The sequence below is a fragment of the Palaemon carinicauda genome, chromosome 33 (genome assembly GCF_036898095.1).
Source record: "Palaemon carinicauda isolate YSFRI2023 chromosome 33, ASM3689809v2, whole genome shotgun sequence".
NCBI lineage: Eukaryota > Metazoa > Arthropoda > Malacostraca > Decapoda > Palaemonidae > Palaemon > Palaemon carinicauda.
This window is the reverse complement of record NC_090757.1, coordinates 29979142-29985787: the sequence shown is the minus strand read 5'-3', so window position 1 is coordinate 29985787 and position 6646 is coordinate 29979142. Positions and strand designations below refer to the sequence as shown.

At 32.8% G+C, this 6646-nt stretch overlaps 1 pseudogene; it reads right to left on the bottom strand.

Moving 5' to 3' along the window:
- LOC137625913 (uncharacterized) overlaps positions 1-3845 on the bottom strand; it is a 455952-nt pseudogene extending 452107 nt beyond the window's left edge.
- Positions 3846-6646: the final 2801 nt, after the last annotated feature.

Below are 6646 nucleotides of genomic sequence, written 5' to 3'. Positions count from 1 at the left end.
CAGAGTGTACCCTCAAGCAAGAGACATTTTCACATTTTAGGAAATATTATTCCCGTAAAAAAAAAGACATCTACAGTAATACTACGCTAGTGTGGCATACCAATAAAAACACATAAATATTTAAAAGGTTTTGTCCGTATTCGAATTACATTTCAAGATTATAAAAAATAATCTAAATATACGATTTAATAATTCAGGCATGAATTACACCTTAAATCAGCACCAACTTCCGTTCGGGGAAAAAAAAAAAAAAAAAAAAAAAAAAAAATCTTAAGAGGCCTGATCTTCTCAGCAGGGGAGTATGGAGCTGTTAGTGCTTATGGTAGGAGAGGGGGGGGGGGGGAGTGTGCTCATCTCACTGGATGACTCGTTGTGAGGGGGCTAACAAGATTTCTACAGGAAGTAACAACGTGAAACAGCAACCTTGCCAGTTTCTAAGGATACATGATTAACATATCTCTCTACACACACACACACACACACACACACATATATATATATATATATATAATTATATATACATATATTATATTTATATATTATATATATATTGTATATATATCATATATATATATTATATAAATATGCATACACACACACACACACACACATATATATATATATATATATATATGATGAATTGCACGCGAAACCAGCCTTCTAATAACATGGAACACTTTACGCAAATTCAAATTTAAAATAAAAAAAACACAACAGTAACAATAACAAAATAAAAAAGACGAGTAAATGGAAACAGAATGCAGAAAGAAAACCCTAGTCCTTTCATTCTAACCGAGATCAGCATGCTTTCAATATTTTATTTACACAAATACCACTTATTTGAAAAGAAGAGTTGTTCTCTTAAAACAGGTTTCAAACAGGGGAAACCAGTATCAGTTAAGAGTAATTAATTGCGAAATATAAAAACAAATCTAATTATGATCAGTGGCTGCTAAGATTTCCCAATTGTCATGATCAATATAAGTCGAAACTTCATTATCGTCACAAAAGTAACAACAGTAAAAGCTCTAACGAGTTTCATATATTGATGATGTGATTATAATTAGCACCAAGGAAATGATTTAAGAAGCGCCAACCACCTTGCTATAACCTTTGATTCTTTATACAAAAAGCGTCCGTGAAATATATGAGGAAGACGGTTTTGAAATTTATCTAAAAGGTTATAAGTTGAAGTGAGAAATCTCTCTCTCTCTCTCTCTCTCTCTCTCTCTCTCTCACTACCCAAAAAATTATGTTTTATATAAAAAATATCCTAATAAAAAAAAAACAAGTTGTAAAAAATAACATCACTATAAAAACGTTTTGAGCCTAACATGAGTTGGTAGTTAGATTATACATTTATTGCAGAGGAAAAGGTATAAATGCAAATACTTTATAACGTTATAAACTGTTTAACAAACTGTTACTCAAGTTGGCATTAGTCATCCAAAGATTGCTTACTCGATACATACCGACAAGTAACTCGCTTAATCCAAATGAAAACAAGACAGTTTTACGTGTAATTTTATAATGTACTTTTGTAATTCTAACATGGAAAGCATTACATTATTAATAACTATGAATAAAAAATATATGATTAAAATCACAGACTCTTACTAACAAAACATAAACTTCACCAAGGGATACAATTGCAACGGATAATCTTTCCATAATCAAAACTGGAAGGGCACTCAGTAGAGAGCATGTCTTCGCCATGCCAAGCAGTCAAAACTGGAGGGCACTCAGTAGAGAGCATGTCTTCGCCATGCCAAGCAGTCTCAGTTTGCTCTTGACTCCACTGCATACATGTATTCGCTACGCCAAGCAGTCTTAAGCCCTGTCCACACGATCGAGCATGCCCGACGGCCAAACAGTGATACCAGACCACAATAGTTAATTAGAATGAGGGTTAATGTCGTCAGAAGCGTGAAAACCACAGACAGGGATTTGGCACCATACAGTGTTGTCAGATCCCTGCCCTTAGTTTTCCCGCTTCTGACATCATCAACCCTAGTTTTCATTAACTATTGTGGCCTGGTATCACTGTTTGCCGTCGGGCATGCTCGATCGTGTGGACAGGGCTTTATATTGCTCTTGACTCCACTACCCACTTGTACTTAGATGTATTTTCTACAAAATCTAATGGATTTGTCCTTGGGTTAAACCCCATATTTCAACAAGTTTTGCTGAAATTGGTTCAATAGTTTTTGCGTAATGTTCACAAACAAAAATGAACTAACAAAATATTTGACATTTACTTAACATTGCAATTAACTTCGAAGAACTGTTGCGTGCACGTACTTTGATATACATCATCCAAAATGTTACAGATTCATCCTTGGGGTCATACCCAACATGACTCAATTTGGGTCAAAATCGGTACTGTAGTTTTTTGTAAAGTTTCTCACAAACAAACAAGCAAATGGATAAACTGACCAACAGTCGAAACATGATGAATTCATACCCTCTTCGAAACCTTCGATTTTGGCAAAGGCAATAACTAGTAACTCGGAGGTCAGGAGTTTTTTTTTTTTTTTTTTTTTTTTTTTTTTTTTTTTCAAATAACCGCCCTTGTGAATTTCCGCTTGAGGAACCCCATTCCAAGAGCCATATACATGGGATCCTTGGTCCACTCCTAACAACTATTTGCATGGACTATATTCAAGTCCTATTAGGACTACACTCGCTTCAGAGAGGTTCAAAACAGTTTATTCTTTAATGGAATTGATTAATGAAAGATGAATAAAAGTTATCACTCAGCTTTATATGATGGAAAATAATACAACACAAACTTTTAGACCTAAACGTTTGTTTCAACATTTACAAACACTGTTAAAAAAACCGTAATTTTAATCGGATATTCTCGTAAATATCTACTGTTCTCAGCCGTATTTCAGTAAAATACAGGCGACCGTTATTTTACCCTACTTTGTTATAATCTTCTACGGGTTAGTGACCGTGATATCACTCCTTTACGTCCACATATCAGTTTTTAAAACGGTAAAAATCCTGGAATAAATGTTGCCAGTCATTTACCGCTTTATATGCAAATTTTTAACACTGCACTTTAACTGTGGAATATATATATATATATATATATATACATATATATGTTTATATATATATATATCTATACATATATATGTTTATATATATATATATATATATATCGATACATATATATGTTTATATATATATATATACATATATATATATATATATATATCCACACGCAATCAAAATATTACTGTAATCATCTTTGATCTTGTGCGACTTTTTTTTTTAAATAATTTACCAATTTCAATAATAAATAATGGTCGATCACATAATAAGAAGAATACTTAAAGTATGAAGTATAATAAAAGACTTTAAAGATAAAAGATCTTATTTAAGAATAATCATGTGAAGCGACGGGACGCAAGCAATAATTAATAATTTAAAATCAAGCACACGCTCTCTCTCTCTCTCTCTCTCTCTCTCTCTCTCTCTCGCTGTGAGAATTATGTAAGAGAAAACACAAATTTCCTTTCGCTCTCTGAAAACATTGCACTAATTCCACAGACCAAATTATAATTTCAAAGCAGTTCCTCCCTCAGTCGAAATCTATCAGTTTTCAATCTACTACTCCACTCCCTTTTATTATCAATCTTACCTTCACGAGCTTCCTGTACACTCTTTTCGACCAATTCAAAGCCTCCGAAGTCGTTTCCATCTCAATATCTTTTAAGATAAATATTCAATCACCAATATCAGAAGTATCAAGCACGACGGTGACTCGCGCTCACTTGTTTTTTAACGAGCTCACTTGTAGCAGTTTTAACTTTTGCCATAGAAGTTAATCTCAAATTCGAATCTTCATCACTATCAGCATCCACAGGTCACTCTCCAGGTGTTCTCGTGACCAGAGCTAAGGTCCAACTCGTCCCCTTTCAAAAGCAGCCCTCCGTCTAACTAGGGAGGGTTTCCTGATCTCCTGCCTTCGCCGTGCAAATTTAGGAAGGATTCGTCCAAGGCGTTGGGGTTAAAACGAAGAACTCGTACAAATAAGGAAACATTGGGGGAGTGAAGGGGAATCCCAGAGTGGTTTAGGACATCCTAACGTGAAATGCAGCTAAATACTATGCGTCATATTCAATATATATTCCGATGAATGTTATTCATAAGGAATGTGGCTCGTGCAAGTGGAAATGAAAAACAAGAGATAGATCTACATATAACAGGACATTACAGTTTATCATAAGTGTGTCCCATATTAGTTATTACAAGCATTCGTTTGCAAAGATTAAGATAAAAATCAATATGCAGGATTAAGTACTTTACTAAAAATGTTTGGTCAAACAATAAAAAAATTGTTAAATGGATTTCACTCTTCAACTGATGACGGACGAATCTTTATTAGAAAAAAAAAAAAAAAAAAAAAAAAAAAAAAAAAAACTCTTAAGAAGAGTGTCCCACATCTTTCACGTCTACGGCAACTAACATATTACATTAAGGCCTATGTCTATGATTCAACTGATGTAGTAAAATCTGCAGTTATATCCATACAGTACGTATAAGCGCACAAAATATGTGTATCTGAATCTACATATAAAGATCTCTCAATGAATGTTAATTTGCGTAGAGGTAATATACTTAACGATGTCATTAGAAATGACATTGACGTCGTAGACCGAACAAAAAAAGTGGTTAAAACAGCCTGTTGCAAAACACCAACACAATGCCTGATCTGTATCCTGTCTTCACTGATAAGAAGAGTAACAATACAGAGACAAGGAACTTCCAGTAATTCTTATCTATCTTTTCTTGATGGAAAACCTATGAAATTTTCTTCAATATTTTCATGCTACCTAAAGATCCAAATGATATTTTGTCGCAAAAAAAAAAAAAAAAAAAAAAAAAAAAAATTATTGTATATTTTTTTTTTTACTGTAGAAGAAAAATTTGCAAAAGAATAGATTTTTTTTCTGACAAGTCTGAATATTTCCTGACTGTTCAAGTCTCTAACATCTCATCCTATGTGACAAAGGCACAAATATTTCTATAGTACAGCACACGTTGAATATTTTCTTTCTGCCAGAAAAGAAGCTGAATATTTTCTCAACTACTGGCACTGACTGAATTATATAACTCATATTTAACAACAGAAACTAAAAGGGATTTCGTTACCCCGAACTTGGATAAAGGGAATTATTGTTTTGCTTCATACGTTGGAAAAAATTTCTACCGAGATAGAGAATTTACGATATAAATATATTTGCTTCTCATTAATAAGTTAAAGAGTTTTTTGTTCTTATTCCAAAAGCTGTCAAAGGGTAAAGAACTGTAGTTACACGGTTATTAAAAAAAACAGTAAATATCTGTCAACATTATTCCAGGATCTTTATAGTTTTAAAAACGGATATATTGACGTAAAGGAGTAGTATTACGGTCACCAACCCGTAAAAGATAATAACAAAGGTAAAATTACGGTCGCCTGCATTTTACTGAAATACCGTTGATAACAGTATAATTTTAAGGAGAATTTCCGATTAAAATTATGGTTTTTTTCTAACAGTGTAAATCTGATTTGAAACATGACTTAGTACTATAATGTCCTTTTCTATTAAAAAAAAACATTACATACTATAAGGGTTTCTCTTACCCATGAAAACAAGGTCAAATTACCGACTGGACATTTCATAATTTAGAACAATAAGTTCTAAGCGCTTACAGTGAGAATAAATTTGCCTAAATATGACATAAACATTTATAATGATGATGATAATTAAAGAGAATGAAAAAAAAAGTCTAATTTCGATGAGATCTAGTGAAGACCAACATCATGAGGCTCCCTTCAAAAGATAAGATGTTGGTCGATATAGCTGAAGATTTACCGTGGTTTTAAAGGTGAAAAATCGCCCAATCTTCACCGATACACATCACAAGTTTATGATGATCTTAATGAAAACAACAATAAACAACTTTCCACCAGAAGATTAGAAGGGCATCACATTTGAGAGTTCAATGCCAAAACTACTTTCGCTTTTAAAAGATTGCTTCCTTGAATATTATTAATAATCAAGCTCTTTCATAAAATCATTTGATATGATAAATGTTCCCGCATACAGACATATTCAACACGGGCATAATTAACAAGCACAATTCTGTTTATCCTTCATACTCAGTTACATGCTTTTTTGGTGACCAGGCGGACATGAGTCTTCTTATAGTTTATTTATGACATATTTGTTTTTGATGTTGTTAATAGTTTATATATGACATGTCTGTTTTGACGTTGTTACTTTTTTTAGAATGATTTATTGTTATTTTGTTCTCTTCATTTATTTATTTCCTTATTTCCTTTCCTCACTGGGCTATTTTTCCCTGTTGGAACCCCTGGGCTTATAGCATCTTGGTTTTCCAACTAGGGTTGTAGCTTGGATAATAATAATAATAATAATAATAATAATAATAATAATAATAATAATAATAATAATACGTAACCTCATGGTGCTCTCAATAGTCAGATCAGATTCTAACAATAAAATTACATAAAATCAGTTACATAAGCACTTTGTAATTAACTCCTACCTGTGCCATCATGTCTGCAGATAGAATCAAGGCGTACGTATTATTCCTCTCTTAATATCCACGGCACTGTATGCCA